The following is a 19,228-nucleotide window of genomic DNA, read 5'->3' on the forward strand; positions in this document are numbered from 1 at the left end:
TAGGCCCGTGTGTGTCTAAACTAGAGGAATTCAAGGATCTCTCCTCTACAAAGGTTAAATGGTTAAATTACAATTATTTTTCTGATATGCTGAGATGTGACACTTTAAAATGAATCGCAGAATGAATGTTTGTCTTGGAGGTCAGTTCCTGATATATTTGAATGTAAGGTGGTATAGGACAATTGAACATTTGGCAAAGTGTGTAAAGTAACTAAGATAACTATATATAGTATATTATATATTAGTATATTAGTATATTAATATATACTAGTATATATTAGTGTATTAGTATACTAATTAGTACATTAGTAATATTCTCTTTCTTCTAAAAAACAAGTTATTTATATGATACCATTTACTGCTACACGTTTAACCCTCTGGAGTCATTTTGACCCCAATAACAAACTTTTGGAAAAAGCAACAATCATCACAAAGTATCAACTTATTTCTTATCTAAACATCGTTACACATGTAATTAATGTTATCTGAAATAAAAAATGACCAAAGCATACTGTTATTTTAGCAAAATTACATTTGATTAGCATATTCTTTAGAAAATGTGCAGCTGTTTTACAATGTACAATATACAATAGTGTTTACCATCATTTGATTAAATAATCATTTCGTTTTCAGAATGTTGAAGTAAATATTTATTTTGTTGTATTTATGTGGTATCAACGACTGCCATTTAAAGTGGCAGTTGACCAACATTTAAAATAAACATAATTTTACTAACAAAAAGTGATTCAATTCAGTTAAAAAAGTGGTCCTGGGAGACAGTGACCAAAAAAGTGTAACTTACCCCACAGTCAGCATTAGCATTGCTGTTATGGGAAAAATGGTGGTACAGACTATGACAGGATGTTTCAAAAAGCATACCCAAACCCTCAAATTCACTTCAAACCAAATGGTATAGCTTATCATATCATAGTAAGTTACACATATAGAATATTGGAGGATATTACAGGAATTCTGGTATTTATAGAACGTTTTCAGTATAATCTTTTTGTTTTCTGATAATACACACCAACACAGCATTAATGCTGCTTTTCAACTGTAACACCAGTGTGACACTAGTGTATACACCATTATGTTAAACTAGGGAAATTATTGTTTTCATAGCTAGGGCTGACAGTAAGGACTTGTGAAGGGCAGAATCAACAACCTCTGCATAATCAAAACAGTTGCTTTGTGAGAAAGTGTTAAAGGGTACAGCTGGCCATTGTTATGTAAATGAAGGCTAAAAAGTACCAGTGGCCTGGCTTTGGTCCCAGGTAAGAGCAGGTCTGCCGGAGCCATGGCCCACACTCCTAGAGAAAAAGGTTCTGGATAGAACCAAAAATGGTTCTATGTTTGCTTCATAGATGGCTCCCCTTATGGTTCTATATAAAACAGAAATTGGTTCCATATAGAACCCTATACAAAGAACCCTATATGGAACACAAAGGTTCTATATGGAACCAGTTTTGGTTCAGTGAAGAAGAACCCCTGGAGTTCTGATTTAAAAAAAAATCAAAAAGGTTAAGGGTGACATATATGAAGAAAGCAATAGAACCCTTTTCTTATTATTTATTTAAGAGTGCAGTGAGACACGGGTGCTGGCCAGCATAAATGGAAACAGAAACCTTTTTGCCTTTTGGGTAAAACACTGGCGTAAAACCTGTGTGAAAATGCACCCCCTATGTGTATATTCATGGGTAGCTGGTTTCTGTATTACAGTTTTACCAAGTATGCATGCTACTGACATAGCTTTATGAGCTGCATTGACTGCAACTAAGCATATATCTAAGGTCATTTAGATTTTTGCACATGGTCAGTCAATCGATCAATAAATAAAATGTATTTATGAAGCCCTTTTTACATCAGCAGATGTCACAAAGTGCTATACAGAAACCAAGCCTGTAACCCCAAACAGCAAGCAATGCACATGTGGAAGGAAGCATGGTGGCTAGGAAAAACTCCTTAGAAAGGCAGGAACCTAGGAAGAAACCTAGAGAGGAACCAGACTCTGAGGGGTGGCCAGTCCTCTTCTGGCTGTGCCGGGTGGAGATGGTACTTGTTCTTCAAGATGTTCCAACGTTCATAGATGCTTCACTCAGTCTGGAAATCTGGTTATACAGTTATATTCATAGGTGAGTACATTAAGGTTCTCCATCTCTGAAGGTGATCTGTCTTATCTGGTCAAAATCATTGATACAGGTCCCCCTCCATCCTCTGATGACATAATCCGTCTTTTGGATGGGACGTTATGACGTCACTCTTTCCATGGCTCTCATGGAAAGAGTAGGCTTGTTAACGGCAGGTAGCCTAGTGGTTAGAGCGTTGAACTAATAACCAAAAGGTTGCAAAATCAAATCCCGAGCTGACAAGGTAAAAATCTGACGTTCTGCCCCTGAACAAGACAGTTAACCCACTAGGCCATCATTGAAAATTAGAATTTGTTCTTAACTGACCTGCCTAGTTAAATAAAGATTTAAAAAAATTCTAAAACAAAAACCCCGGTGTCCTGGCTAAATTCCCAATCTGGCCCTCACACCATCATGGCCACCTAATAATCATCCCCAGCTTCCAATTGGCTCATTCAAATAAAGGTTCTACTTATACAATTACTATAGGCAGAATTGGGTGTTTTTGGCTGGGGTCTAAATTACCCTAAAGGACTTGAATAAAATGAAAAATTGATACGGGAACACTAAGCAATGATTGAGATTTGTTTAGAACAAGTTGATTGACCAAATCACGATTATGTGGAACAATTGAATAAACCACCTTTGGGCTATCACAAATATGCCTCTGAGGTCAAAAAGACCCTAGACGGGGTTAAAAACTTGTTTGATGCAATTGTAGGACAGTACAATTATTGTGTGACCTTATGTCCTTATGATGCTATGACTTTGTGGTGCGATAACCTTATGGTGCGATGACCTTGTGGTGCGATGACCATGTGATTACCTTATCATGTTATGACCTTATGGTGCTATGTTTATGACTTTATGACCTTATGACCTATTCTCAAACAGTACTTCAGACTTTACACTGTCTAGACTCCCCTAGCAGGTGTCGTCTGACTTTGGTTAATATTTACCACTAAAAAAATAATGTTTTTAAAAAAGTAATCACAGTTATAGAAGGGTAAAAGAGGGTAAACATTGATGATGTCGTGTTTCAGCCCATTTCTAATTATTCTCCAAGTGGGTCGCTTTGTTCCCCTGTCAGACTGTAATAAATCATCACTGCATCACAATAACATTCTCGTGCTTAATAGCGACATCCTGTGTGTGTGTGTGTGTGTGTGTGTGTGTGTGTGTGTGTGTGTGTGTGTGTGTGTGTGTGTGTGTGTGTGTGTGTGTGTGTGTGTGTGTGTGTGTGTGTGTGTGTGTGTGTGTGTGTGTGTGTGTGTGTGTGTGTGTGTGTGTGTGTGTGTGTGTGTGTGTGTGTGTGTGTGTGTGTGTGTGTGTGTGTGTGTGTGCGTGCGTGCGTGCGTGCATGTGGGTGTGTGTTGTTCTGGATTTCATGTATGTTTTTGGGCCATCTACACTGAAGAAACACAAAATATAATTCCTTGGAATTGTACCTCTATATGAAAAGTCATTCCTGACAGACCCCTTAAAAGTCTGTACTCTGCTTCTGCATGGGCACACATCCTCCTGAGTGCCCGGGGTGAAATAGAAGGAAAAAGAAGAGAGGGAGAGTGAGAGAGAGGGATATAGACACACAGAGAGAGAGAGAGAGAGAGAGAATGCGAGAGAGAGAGAGAGAGAGAGAGAGAGAGAGAGAGAGAGAGAGAGAGAGAGAGAGAGAGAGAGAGAGAGAGAGAGAGCGCGAGCAGTAAGCTTGGGTTGCATCAGGTTGCAATGAATTAAGCCCACTTCTGTCTCAAAGAGGCTGTTAGCCTTTTGTAACACTATAATGCACATTTGCTCTGCAATGCACCATCCCTGAATCCACAGTTAGAAAAGGGGATATAGAGTATATTCCATTTGTCCTTTGTTTGAAAATGGATAACAACCATCTCACTTGTCCTTGCAATGGTAATTAGCCTACTTAAATGTGTATGAGATAATGGACTCTGAAATCTTAGTTATTCACAACAGCACCCAGATCAGTATTCCTATTAATGTCATCAATCACCAGGATTCTTCTTAATTTGCTGCTAAGTGGTCTTTTTCATTAGTGCCTCTCGGTTTCTCCTTCGCTGCATTAATAAAATACAATTCATTTTCCACGACTTGACCTTATGACACCAGCTTCAAGGTGCAGAGTGCCGAGCACCGCCACCCAAATAAGCAGGGAGAACTTACTGCTCAAATGATGTCCATGCAGATTATGTCAAAAGATTGAAACTGGAATTGAATATTGATCAGATCGAAAGCAAAGAGAAAAGTTGCGCTTTAATGCCTTTGTGATTTTCTAGATTTCTAGTTCAATTTCAGGTTTCATTGAGACATTTAAATGTGTTTCGAACATATTCATAGACACCTTTTGCTTACAGTAAGAACACTTCGCTTTTACAGCCTTATTCCCAAATTTGTTAATCCACGATTTGACCGAAAACCATATGTTTGTCCTATTGATGCTATTTTCGTCTGTAATCTGTAATCTGTTTTGATCAGTCCTGTATATTGGTACATTTGTACTGTAAAGTCAGTTCAAATCAAACTTTATTGGTCGCATGCACCAAATACAACAGGTGTAGACTTTACGGTAAAATGCTTACTTTACGAGCCCATTCCCATCAATGCAGAGTTAAAAAGTAAGACACATATTTCCTAAATAAAAAAGGAAAGAGTAACACAATAAAAACAATAACAAGGCTATATACGTACAAGGAGTACCAGTACCGAGTTAATGTGCAGGGGTACGAGAAAGCTGAGGAGATTGAGGTAATACAGTATGCACATGTGGGTAGTTGTAAAAGTGACTAGGCCATCAGGATATATAATAAACAGTGTGTGTGTGTGTGTGTGTGTGTGTGTGTGTGTGTGTGTGTGTGTGTGTGTGTGTGTGTGTGTGTGTGTGTGTGTGTGTGTGTGTGTGTGTGTGTGTGTGTGTGTGTGTGTGTGTGTGTGTGTGTGTGTGTGTGTGTGTGTGTGTGTGTGTGTGTGTGTGTGTGTGTGTGATCGTGTGCGTGTGTTTGCGTGTGCGTGACATCAATATGTAATAATGTGTATGTGTGTGTCTTGTGTGAGCGTATGTAGTGTGTGTGTTGCAGTGTCAGTGTAGTATGTATGGGTAGAGTCTAGTGAGTGTGCATAGAGCCAGTGCAAGTGAGTCAGTGCAAAACAATTAAGATAAATAAATAATGAAGGGTGTCCATGCATATAAATTGTCTCGGGGTGCCATTTGATTAACTGTTTAGCAGTCTTACGGCTTGGGGGTAGATGCCGTGCCTTTTGGTCCCAGACTTGGCACTCCAGTACTGCTTACCGTGCGGTAGCAGATAGACAATCTATGACTGGAGTCTTTTTAGGGCCTTCCTCTGAAAGCGTGTGGTATAGAGGTCCTGGATGGCAAGGAGTTCGGCCCCAGTGATGTACTGGGCCATACACACTACCCTCTGTAGCGCCTTGTGTTCGGTTGCCGAGCAGCTGCCATATCAAGTGGTGATGCAGCCAATCAAGATGCTCTCAATGGTGCAGCTGTAGAACGTTTCAAGGATCTGAGGGCCCATGCCAAATATTTTCAGCCTTCTGAGGGGGAAGAGGCATTGTCATGCCCTCGTCACGACTGTGTTGGTGTGTTTGGACCATGATAGGTCCTTAGTGATGTGGACACTGAGGAACTTGAAGCTCTCGACACACTCCACTACAAAATGGCAAAATGGTTGAGTGGCTGGCTAATCTGTTTGATTGTTTAAACATAAACTCATCATCAATTTCCTTTTGTCTGTACCAGCCATCTACTGTATCTACTCTGTTTTATATCAATAATTTAGTACTTCGATACAGTGGTATTTCTTCATGTTTCTCAAATGACTGAGTTGACCTTTCACAGTTAACTGGTCAAGCAATACATCCAATTGATATTATCAAAAACAAACAGCGTGTTTTATTAAGTGGAGAACCACATTTTCTGCATGGAAGCTGTGTGGCTGTTTGTTTGTGACTAAAACACAGTTAGGGCACAGTTGGGAGCTACACGACAAATACACACAGGCCTCATGAAGCATGACAGTCACAAAAGTCAATGATTTAGTTTGAGGATTTTGCACTGTCTGTGGTAATCCAACTGTATTACAATCTCATTTCACAACTCAATACTCCACGGAGATTAGATTTGTATCTTCGCCTAGCTGCGTAATGTCACCTCTTAGTGACATAATATGTCAGATTGGTTGACATTTAACTTCAGTGATTAAATGTTACTATTTCCACATATTCTAATGAGACCATATGGTTTCATTGCATTTTCCAGTTTGTATGTGTTCTATTTTGTGGTGAGGTGGTGTGTGATGGCAGCACATGGCTCGTATAGACAGTTAGACAACGCCAATGGCAAACAAACAAGCGGAAAGATGTGGCGCCAATATGCTGGAATGGTTGTCTGTTTCTTCCTCTCAGCCACCTGTGAGCTTTGTGGGCATGTCATTTTACAGACTGAGGCTGGTCGGTAGCCATCTGACTATGCTGGCTCATGCCTGCAGGCAGTGAGAGTCTGCGTGTGTGTGTACGTGTGTGTGTGTGTGTGTGTGTGTGTGTGTGTGTGTGTGTGTGTGTGTGTGTGTGTGTGTGTGTGTGTGTGTGTGTGTGTGTGTGTGTGTGTGTGTGTGTGTGTGTGTGTGTGTGTGTGTGTGTGTGTGTGTGTGTGTGTGTGTGTGTGTGTGTGTGTATGAGTGTGCCTTTGTGCCTGCATGCCTGTATGTGTGTGCATATGTGTGTGTATGTGTGTGTGTGTACATGTGGTCCCCAATCCTCCCATTGAACATACAGCTCCAAAGTGTCCAAAGTACTGAAGAATTCACTAATGGCCCTGTCCTCACATTGTATCGCCATCTGCTCCCAGCAAGCCTTCAGAGGAAACATCACATCACCACTCAGTGTGAAACAAAGAACATTGTTGCTCTGTTTAGCATTCAATTCCGCTCCGCATCACCATATGACGTTTGACGTTTGGCTGTTCAGTGTCCAGAAGTTGAGAGAGAGAGAAAGCTTGTATGTATAGAGAAGTTTTGATTAATGATGAGAAGTAATGATTTCCGTTTGGTTTTGAAACATTGTGTTTTGGTTGGAAGGACTTCCACAAATGTTCACGTTCTTACGAGGGAACGTTTTTTTGTAACAAAGCTATTTGGTTTATTAATCAAACATCACAACTATTTTGTCTGGCAGACCTGCCAGCCAACACTTTATTCAGAGAAATAAGATAAACCTTTCATTTGATTAAATTTCACTATTGACTTACCCCAGCTAGCCTTAAACTCAAAATGTAACTGTCAGAACAGAACAGGGCTGTTAGTGATCTGTGTATTTGTACAGTATTTACATATTCAATAGAATACATGTTGGGCACACCACAAGGAATTGGCATTGTTTAGTCAGGGGAAATGTGAGCACTGATCAGCAAGCTTCGTCCTTTGTTGATGAAAAGAGGTTTAGGGAGGAGGTGTAAGGAGAAGACGAAGGCAGGAGCAATAGGGGTGGCCCCATGACACAGATGTCTGCAGTGGTGCATATATAAGCATGGTTCCTCAAGGGGTTTTACCCCGGTTGCAACAAATGTCTAATTTCCTGGATTGTCAAGCTGTGATGCATTAAAACTGGCAGTGAATAGGGCAGACAAACCTATCTCATCACAATAGGATATTATGCATATCCCCTCTGACGACATTAACTTAAATACCAATACATGCATACATGGCATGACTGCCAAGTGTCAACTCAGTGCGTTTGCATTCTGACACACTATTTACCATACTTTGTTTAGTCTGCATGATCACTTAGCCTTCTTATTTACCCTTAATGGCAGTGTCAGACAGAGTTAGTTACATGTTTTAAGGATCCACTGCTTGTACATTTCCTGGACAGGCTGTTTTCTAGATAGACTATAGATCAACTGACCTGTCTGCAGAGAGGGAAGGTTCGATAATTTCATCTAATTCAATCTAATGAGTATGTTAAAATAATGTGTTGTTTCAGGACGGTTTGATTAATGCAGTGTAATTTAAACCAGCGTCCCTCCATCACCTCTGGTGGTAATTAGCCTCTAGATTAGGTACGGGGGGGGGGGAGTGTGGAGGGGGGAGGTAAAGAGAGAGAGGAGTGAGGGGTAGAGGATGGGAGAGAAGGATGAAAAGAGAGGGAGTCAGAGCACGGGAGACAGAGAGAAAGACAGCCTGCCTGGGGTACAGAGACAGCATGTGAAATTGAATGGCACCGGGCGGGCTAGCTGAACAGAACAGGATCACGGTGACTAGCCAAATGTGTCATCAGGAAGGGAAGATTGATCTCTCAAAGTGTAACTGCTAAATGAGCCGCAATGGGCTGCAAACTATTGGTAATAGATCCCTTTACGTTCTTGACATTGGATGGAGGGCACGAGGAATGACGGGATAAGAAGATCAATTGTGACAAGTGATGAAACAGATGAATAGGGGAAGGATCGAAGCACAGTAAACATACCTTCACTTCGCTAATGATAATTTTAAACGATAGAAGCGATGAGGACATATGCATTGTAACCATTGTCTCTAGATTCATTCTCCCATTAATCCAATTCCTCTGCTCAAGATTTCTCTGCTCAAGACTGTCTTAGACAGTGGAGCTTTTTACATTTCTTCTTGAGGAAAGTCAATTTGTATGGAGATTGTGTGGGGCCAAAATCCAGCTTAAAAGACTGTCATTACAGCTACTTGTTCCTGTGTTTGGGAAACCAGTCAAAGGTATAATTTCCATACTAATGTCACCACCATTGTTGTTGTTTTTGTTGCCGAGCTGAGGAGCAGCATGATAAAACATTTTTTTGCAGTACCACGACATGTTCACTGTTTGCAGTCACTTCTTTGTTGTTGTAATATCGCATACGGACGTGGCCGTTTCAGCATTAAGGATTCCAGCTTTAAGTGTTGCACCAATATCTGTATTCATGCTCCATTAAATGAATTAGCAGTTTTAACTTTTTAATCATGCAATCATTTCTCCTTGCATAATTGATCCAGCCAAAGCGACGGCTGCCAAGCAACAAACAAGTTGCTTTCAAAATATTGTATATTATGCAATAATTTAAAGTGACATCCTGTTTAGAGGATATTGAATTTAAAGTAACTTCATGATTACATTATGTTTTTTGTATATAACGCTCTATATCCATTTTCAAAAACGTTTTTAAATTAGCTTTTATTTTAAACCACTTTAAAGAACTTATGAAAGAGATAGGTGCGTTTTTTCAATCATGGCACCAGGTAATTTAAATGTAAAATGTAAATGTTTTACATACTGATCTCCTATTACAAAAAAGGTGCTATCTAGAACCTTAAAGGGTTTGTCGTGGACATTCTACACAGGGACAAGTTCATCTTAAATGAATCATGGTTTATTATCAGCACTCTAGAGAGGTACCAACCAACTCGATGCACCAAGTACACATGTCCATCAGGAGCTCTACCCGGGGCAGTCCTGTTAGTTCTCTTATATATAGACAAATTATATTTCATTCATCCTTAAAGTTTGCTTCCTTCATGTGACCGACCAATACTGGGTCATGCATGTGACAGACCAATACCTCACAAGGTTTCTTCTCAAAGCTGAGACCTTGAAACTGAGATATATCCCTTTCTCAAAACAAGGTTTTGGGCATACTGCCAAATTGCAGATACTGATAGTGAGGATTCGTTCAATCAGTTACTTGCATGAACACAGAAATCGGTTATTAGAAAAGCACATGAATAGAATATAGAAATCGGTTATTAGAAAAGCACATGAATAGAATATAGAAATCGGTTATTAGAAAAGCACATGAATAGAATATAGAAATCGGTTATTAGAAAAGCATAAACTTAAACATTTCCATCACAGGTTCTTTGGCTGTCCCCATAGGAGGACCCTTTGAAGAACCCTTGATTCCAGGTAGAACTTTTTGGGGTTCCATGTAGAACCCTTTTGACAGAGGGTTCTACATGGAACCCAAAAGGGTTCTCCTATGCAAATGCTATATATTATATCCATCCAGCTAACTTGACACATTGAAATCAACATGGGCTAGCATCCCTGTAGAATGCTTTCAGCACCTTGTAGTCCGTGCCCCGACGAAATGTCTACAATGTTCTACATGGAACCCAAAAAACATTTACATTTGACATTTTAGTTGTTTAGCAGATGCTCTTATCCAGAGTGGCTTACAGTTAATGCATTCATCTTAAGATAGTTAGTTGAGAAGCATCGCAGTGCTAGAGGCTGTGTCACAACCGGCCGTGATCGGGAGTCCCATGCACCAATTTGTAAGTCGCTCTGGATAAGAGCGTCTGCTAAATGACTTAAATGTAATATGTAAATGTAGGGCAACACACAATTGGCCCAGCGTCGTCAGGGCTATCGCACTCTAGCGACTCCTTGTGGCAGGCTGGACACCTGCAGGCTGACCTTGGTCATCAGTCGAACTGTGTTTCCTCCGACACATTGGTGCGGCTGGCTTCCGGGTTGTTAAGAAGCGTGGTTTGGCGGGTCATGTGTCGGGGGAAGCATGACTCGATCTTCGCCTCTCCCGAGACCATTGGGGAGTTGCAGCGATAAGACAAGATCGAAATTGGGGCGAAATAGGGTGTTAAATAAATAATAGCTAGCTAGTTGAGACAACCTCATTATCACAGTCAAATATACAGTGTATGAACATTCTATTACAGCTAAACAATTGATATACATTTGAATACACCTAAAATCAATGAATAAAAAAATCGGAGAACAGTTATATTTTACACACACACGAAGGTACCAGCAAGCAATAATTTCTGGGGAAAAAACACAAATGTGAAAAATTGGTGGTGTCACATTGGTATAAAAGGATCGGAAGACAGGCGCGGGAAGGCATAATAGGTTTTTTATTGACCCAAATTACAGCTTGTCATGTAAAGTCACGGGGCCAAAGACCAGGCAAACACGTATACAAAACACAGGGTTGAAACCCAAACAAAAGAGCGAGGAGTACCTCGAATAAATACACCGAGGCGAGACCCATAACATACACGCATACAATGATTCCACACGGGACAAAACCCATAGTCATTTGCACAATACAAGTGGCACGAAAGCCAAAACAACACAGTACAGGTTCTCACACAACCAACGGACATTGTAACAATAATCCTACAGGACAATGGTGAACAAAGGGCACACTTATACAATTACTAAGGGGCAGTGTGTGTGTGGTCTGGCTGAAGAAACATTTGATTAATGTTAACGCGTTTAAAGGATTAAACATCCTATGACTCCCAGGGATACGAATGATGGTTCTAAACCTTCGGTCACACTTTGCCCATTGGTGTTTATAATTCCTTAGAAAACCACTGCATATACAAAAGTATATTTTTGTGTTTAAGCGACTCTGGAACCAGTGCCATGAAAAAGTGTTTGTCCACTTTCTGATTATCTCAATCCCAATTGAGATGTCCTGGCAAGACTTGGAACGAGCAGTTCATTCTTTAAAACAGTTCTGCATGGACCAAAATTCCATCCACATCAACATGAGAGACAGATCAACAACTGCCGGAAGCGTTTGGTTGGAGTCATTGAAGCTAAAGTTGGCACAACCAGTTATTGAGTGTAAGGGGGAAATTGCTTTTTCACACTCGGGCATTGGGTGTTGCATAACTTTGTTTATGAAATAAATGAAATAAGTACGTAATTGTTATGTTATTCGTTCACTCAGGTTCCCTTTATCTAAAATTAGGTTTTGGTTGAAGATTTGAAAACATTCAGTATCAAAAATATGCAAAAGTAGAGAAAATTAGACAGGGGCAAATATGTGTTCACAGCACTGTACTTCTCTACGCAGTAATTACATAGTATAACTTCAATAACAAACATTACCTGTCAAAAGTTTGGACACACCTACTCATTCAAGGGTTTTTCTTTATTTTTACAGTTTTCTACATTGTAGCATAATAGTGAACACATCAAAACTATGACACAACACATAGGGAATCATGTAGTAACCAAAAAAGTATTCAACAAATCACAATATATTTTATATTTGAGATTCTTTCAAAGTAGCCACCCTTTGCCTTGATGACAGCTTTGCACACTCTTGGCATTCTCTCAAACAGCTTCACCAGCTTCACCTTTTCCAACAGTCTTGAAGGAGTTCCCACATATGCTGAGCATTTGTTGGCTGCTTTTCCTTCACTCTGCGGTCCAACTCATCCCAAATCATCTCATTTGGGTTGAGGTCAGTGCGCACGCATGTCCCACGCCAGTCGCCCTTAATAAATCACAATAAACTCAAAATTTACCTTGCCCATGTTTGCCCATAAATAGTCAGTGAAACGCCCCTAATTAATATTCACACACACTGACTGCATGACGACAATGGCGGCAAATCCCGACAGAATGGCTAAAAAAGAAAATTCACCCAGTGTAAAATGGAAGTTCTTGTAGGGAAGGTTGAAACAAGAAAAAGTATATTGTTTGGTGGACACAGTGTGGTAATTACAAATTCCAAAAAGGCGTTAGAGTGGCAACATGTGGCGGACGCTGTGAATGCTGCTGGCTCAAAAGGTCGAACCCTCTCAGAAAGAAAAAAAAAAGACGTGGTCAAAAGGCGCATAGCCTTACACAGACAAAGTGTTTGTGCCACTGGGACACCGGAGCTCAACCCCCTTGATGAGTGACTTGCCAGTATTATAGGGGAATCTCTCCTGAGTGGAGTAGTGACGGAGGTGGAGGGGGACACATGCATGATTCACCGGATGATCCAGGTATGTAATAAGTATTTCCTCATTTGAAAAGAGTATAAAATTCTTGTTGTGTTTAACCTGTCTGGGAATGGGGTTCCGCCAACAGCCAACAAAATTGCAGGGCACCAAATACAAATCAACAGAAATCTCATAAATGAAATTTCTCGAACATACAAGTATTAGGCACCATTTTAAAGATAAAATTCTCATTAATCCAGACACAGTGTTTGATTTTTTTAAATGCTTTACTCTGAAAGCTCCACAAACGATTATGTTTGGTCACCACCAAGTCACAGAAAAAAACAGCAATTTTTCCAGCCTAAGAGAGGAGTTACAAAAAGCACAAATAGAGATCAAATTAATCATTAACCTTTGATGATCTTCATCAGATGACACTCATAGGACTTCAATCTTACACAATATGTGTATGTTTTGTTCGATAAAGTGCATATTTATATCCACAAATCTGATTTTACATTGGCGTGTTATGTTCATTAGTTCCAAAACATGCTGTGATTTTGCAGAGAGCCACATCAATTTACAGAAATACTCATTATAAATGTTGATGAAAATTCAAGTGTTATGCATGGAACTTTAGATAAACTTCTCCTTAATGCAACCGCTGTGTCAGATTTTTTTAAAAACTTATGGAAAAAGGATGCCATGCAATATTCTGAGTACGGAGCTCAGAGCCCAAACCAGAAATATCTGCCATGTTGCGCAGTCAAGAAATAGCATTATAAATATTCACTTACCTTTGATGATCTTCATCAGAATGCACTCCCATGAATCCCAGTTCCACAGTAAATGTTTGATTTGTTCGCTAAAGTATCTCCTTTTGTTAGGCCATTGGTAAACAAATCGAAATGTGCGTGCAACTTCCAGTGGAAAGGTCGGATGAAAATTCCCAAAAGTTATATTACTGGTCGTAAAAACATATCAAACGATGTATACAATCAATCTTTAGGATGTTTTTATCATAAATTTTCAATAATGCTCCAACCGGAGAATTCCATTGTCTGTAGAAAAGCAATGGAACGGGAACTACCTCATGTGAATGCGCGTGACTGAGCTCGTGGCTGCTGGCAGACCTCTGACTCATTCCCCTCTCATTCAGCCCCCCTTCATAGTAGAAGCATCAAACCGTGTTCTAAAGACGGTTGACATCTAGTGGAAGCCTTAGGAAGTGCAACGTAACCAATATCCCACTGTATCTTCAATAGGGGCTGAGTTGAAAAGCTACAAACCTCAGATTTCCCACTTCCTGTTTGGATTTTTTCTCAGGTTTTTGCCAGCCATATGAGTTCTGTTATATTCACAGACATCATTCAAACAGTTTTAGAAACTTCAGAGTGTTTTCTATCCAATACTACTAATAATATACATATATTAGCACCTGGGACTGAGTAGGAGGCAGTTTACTCTGGGCACGCTTTTAATCCAAAAGTGAAAATGCTGTCCCCTATCCCAATGAAGTGAAACATTTATTTACACAAACAATTGTGACATTTTCTATTGTTTTTAGTAGCTGTGTTCCAGCGGGGTCGGTGGTGCTGCAGCTGAGCAGGAGCTGAGTGCGCTCAGGCCCGGCCTCTCCACTGCACCTCGTGCATCACAAACCCTCCACGGCCGAATCCTCACAGATGCAGTCCTGCAAACGCAGAGACACCATCAACGCTTTTAACGAGGATGCCAAGGGGTTGAAGTGGGACAGGCACGACTTAGTTTCTGCGGGTGCTTCTCTGTAAAGCTGGGCCTACTACAGCACATTGATCCATGAGAACAGCTCTTGCTAATAATAATAAGCCACTCATCATCATTGGCCAGTAAATCTTGCTGGTCTCTGAGAATTCGCTCTCTCCGAATTCTTACATTCGCCAAGTCTTCCAACAGCGCCAAAGCAGCCATTGTGCGTCATTACGCATTGTATGTCATGCAGGTGAAAGAGGACCCAAAAGCGACTTGGCGAAAACAGAGTCTTTAATCCAGTAAAGTAAATACAAACAAAAAACACAACTTTCACTCGAAATGACGAGGACAAACTGGAGACTCGATCTTGAACAGCAGGTGAACAGCAGGTTGCCTCGGGAAGGCACTTGAACCAGACAGACTCAGACACCTGCTCACCACGCAGCATCTGAGGAAAACACGACACGACAGGGCGATACACAAACACAGCACGGTGAATTCTAGACAAGGAACCGACAGGACAGGAACGGAACACAAAGGAAGAAATAGGGACTCTAATCAGGGGAAAGGATCGGGAACAGGTGTGGGAAGACTAAATGATTGATTAGGGGAATAGGAACAGCTGGGAGCAGGAACGGAACGATAGAGAGAAGAGAGAGCGAGAGAGTGAGAGAGGGAGGGGGGAGAGAGAGGGATAGAAAGAGGGAAAGAACCTAATAAGACCAGCAGAGGGAAACGAATAGAATGGGAAGCACAGGGACAAGACAAGATAATAAATGACAAAACATGACAGTACCCCCCCACTCACCGAGCGCCTCCTGGCGCACTCGAGGAGGAATCCTGGCGGCAACGGAGGAAATCATCAATGAGTGAACGGTCCAGCACGTCCCGAGACGGAACCCAACTCCTCTCCTCAGGACCGTAACCCTCCCAATCCACTAAGTATTGGTGACCCCGTCCCCGAGAACGCATGTCCATGATCTTATGTACCTTGTAAATAGGTGCGCTCTCGACAAGGACGGGAGGGGGGGGAGGGAAGACGAACGGGGGTGCGAAGAAAGGGCTTAACACAGGAGACATGGAAGACAGGATGGACGCGACGAAGATGTCGCGGAAGAAGCAGTCGCACAGCGACAGGATTGACGACCTGGGAGACACGGAACGGACCAATGAACCGCGGAGTCAACTTACGAGAAGCTGTCGTAAGAGGAAGGTTGCGAGTGGAAAGCCACACTCTCTGGCCGCAACAATACCTTGGACTCTTAATCCTGCGTTTATTGGCGGCTCTCACAGTCTGTGCCCTGTAACGGCAAAGTGCAGACCTCACCCTCCTCCAGGTGCGCTCACAACGTTGGACAAACGCTTGAGCGGAGGGAACGCTGGACTCGGCAAGCTGGGATGAGAACAGAGGAGGCTGGTAACCCAGACTACTCTGAAACGGAGATAACCCGGTAGCAGACGAAGGAAGCGAATTGTGAGCGTATTCTGCCCAGGGGAGCTGTTCTGCCCAAGACGCAGGGTTTCTGAAAGAAAGGCTGCGTAGTATGCGACCAATCGTCTGATTGGCCCTCTCTGCTTGACCGTTAGACTGGGGATGAAACCCGGAAGAGAGACTGACGGACGCACCAATCAAACGACAGAACTCCCTCCAAAACTGTGACGTGAATTGCGGGCCTCTGTCTGAAACGGCGTCTAACGGGAGGCCATGAATTCTGAATACATTCTCGATAATGATTTGTGCCGTCTCCTTAGCGGAAGGAAGTTTAGCGAGGGAATGAAATGTGCCGCCTTAGAGAACCTATCGACAACCGTAAGAATCACAGTCTTCCCCGCAGACAAAGGCAGACCGGTAATGAAGTCTAGGGCGATGTGAGACCATGGTCGAGAAGGAATGGGGAGCGGTCTGAGACGACCGGCAGGAGGAGAGTTACCCGACTTAGTCTGCGCGCAGTCCGAACAAGCAGCCACGAAACGGCGCGTGTCACGCTCCTGAGTCGGCCACCAAAAGCGCTGGCGAATAGACGCAAGAGTGCCTCGAACACCGGGATGACCAGCTAACTTGGCAGAGTGAGCCCACTGAAGAACAGCCAGACGAGTGGAAACAGGAACGAAAAGGAGGTTACTAGGACAAGCGCGCGGCGACGCAGTGTGCGTGAGTGCTTGCTTAACCTGTCTTTCAATTCCCCAGACTGTTAACCCGACAACACGCCCATAAGGAAGAATCCCCTCGGGATCAGTAGAAGCCACAGAAGAACTAAACAGACGGGATAAGGCATCAGGCTTGGTGTTCTTGCTACCCGGACGGTAAGAAATCACAAACTCGAAACGAGCGAAAAACAACGCCCAACGAGCTTGACGGGCATTAAGTCGTTTGGCAGAACGGATGTACTCAAGGTTCTTATGGTCTGTCCAAACGACAAAAGGAACGGTCGCCCCCTCCAACCACTGTCGCCATTCGCCTAGGGCTAAGCGGATGGCGAGCAGTTCACGGTTACCCACATCATAGTTGCGCTCAGATGGCGACAGGCGATGAGAAAAATAAGCGCAAGGATGAACCTTATCGTCAGACTGGAAGCGCTGGGATAGAATGGCTCCCACGCCTACCTCTGAAGCGTCAACCTCGACAATGAATTGTCTAGTGACGTCAGGAGTAACGAGGATAGGAGCGGACGTAAAACGTTCTTTTAGAAGATCAAAAGCTCCCTGGGCGGAACCGGACCACTTAAAACACGTCTTGACAGAAGTAAGAGCTGTGAGAGGGGCAGCAACTTGACCGAAATTACGAATGAAACGCCGATAGAAATTAGCGAAACCTAAAAAGCGCTGCAACTCGACACGTGACCTTGGAACGGGCCAATCACTGACAGCTTGGACCTTAGCGGAATCCATCTGAATGCCTTCAGCGGAAATAACGGAACCGAGAAAAGTAACGGAGGAGACATGAAAAGAGCACTTCTCAGACTTTACGTAGAGACAATTCTCTAAAAGGCGCTGTAGAACACGTCGAACGTGCTGAACATGAATCTCGAGTGACGGAGAAAAAATCAGGATATCGTCAAGATAGACAAAAACAAAGATGTTCAGCATGTCTCTCAGAACATCATTAACTAATGCCTGAAAAACAGCTGGCGCATTGGCGAGACCAAACGGCAGAACCCGGTACTCAAAATGCCCTAACGGAGTGTTAAACGCCGTTTTCCACTCGTCCCCCTCTCTGATGCGCACGAGATGGTAAGCGTTACGAAGGTCCAACTTAGTAAAGCACCTGGCTCCCTGCAGAATCTCGAAGGCTGATGACATAAGGGGAAGCGGATAACGATTCTTAACCGTTATGTCATTCAGCCCTCGATAATCCACGCAGGGGCGCAGAGTACCGTCCTTCTTCTTAACAAAAAAGAACCCCGCCCCGGCCGGAGAGGAAGAAGGCACTATGGTACCGGCGTCAAGAGACACAGACAAATAATCCTCGAGAGCCTTACGTTCGGGAGCCGACAGAGAGTATAGTCTACCCCGAGGAGGAGTGGTCCCCGGAAGGAGATCAATACTACAATCATACGACCGGTGAGGAGGAAGGGAGTTGGCTCGGGACCGACTGAAGACCGTGCGCAGATCATGATATTCCTCCGGCACTCCTGTCAAATCGCCAGGTTCCTCCTGAGAAGTAGGGACAGAAGAAACGGGAGGGATGGCAGACATTAAACACTTCACATGACAAGAAACGTTCCAGGATAGGATAGAATTACTAGACCAATTAATAGAAGGATTATGACATACTAGCCAGGGATGACCCAAAACAACAGGTGTAAACGGTGAACGAAAAATCAAAAAAGAAATAGTCTCACTGTGGTTACCAGATACTGTGAGGGTTAAAGGTAGTGTCTCAAATCTGATACTGGGAAGATGACTACCATCTAAGGCGAACATGGGCGTAGGCTTCTCTAACTCTCTGAAAGGAATGTCATGTTTCCGAACCCATGCTTCGTCCATGAAACAACCCTCAGCCCCAGAGTCTATCAAGGCACTACATGTAGCACCCGAACCGGTCCAGCGTAGATGGACCGACAAAGTAGTACAGGATCTTGATGGAGAGACTTGAGTAGTTGCGCTCACCTGTAGCCCTCCGCTTACAGATGAGCTCTGGCTTTTACTGGACATGAATTAACAAAATGTCCAGCAACTCCGCAATAGAGGCACAGGCGGTTGGTGATCCTCCGTTCCCTCTCCTTAGTCGAGATGCGAATCCCTCCCAGCTGCATGGGCTCAGACTCTGAGCCAGAGGAGGGAGATGGTTGCGATGCGGAGCAGGGAAACACCGTTGATGCGAGCTCTCTTCCACGAGCCCGGTGACGAAGATCTACCCGTCGTTCTATGCGGATGGCGAGAGCAATCAAAGAGTCCACATCTGAAGGAACCTCCCGGGAGAGAATCTCATCCTTAACCACTGCGTGGAGTCCCTCCAGAAAACGAGCGAGCAGCGCCGGCTCGTTCCACTCACTAGAGGCAGCAAGAGTGCGAAACTCAATAGAATAATCCGTTATGGACCGTTCACCTTGGCATAAGGAAGCCAGGGCCCTAGAAGCCTCCCTACCAAAAACTGAACGGTCAAAAACCCGAATCATCTCCTCTTTAAAGTTCTGGAACTTGTTAGAGCAATCA

General features: G+C 42.8%; 1 protein-coding gene across 1 annotated transcript in view; it reads left to right on the forward strand.

Moving 5' to 3' along the window:
- Positions 1-19,228, forward strand: part of LOC124011234 (low-density lipoprotein receptor-related protein 1B-like) — a 196,180-nt gene that overhangs the window by 7,127 nt on the left and 169,825 nt on the right. The window lies entirely within an intron of this gene.

The sequence above is a fragment of the Oncorhynchus gorbuscha genome, linkage group LG23 (genome assembly GCF_021184085.1).
Source record: "Oncorhynchus gorbuscha isolate QuinsamMale2020 ecotype Even-year linkage group LG23, OgorEven_v1.0, whole genome shotgun sequence".
NCBI classification, from domain to species: Eukaryota; Metazoa; Chordata; class Actinopteri; order Salmoniformes; family Salmonidae; genus Oncorhynchus; species Oncorhynchus gorbuscha.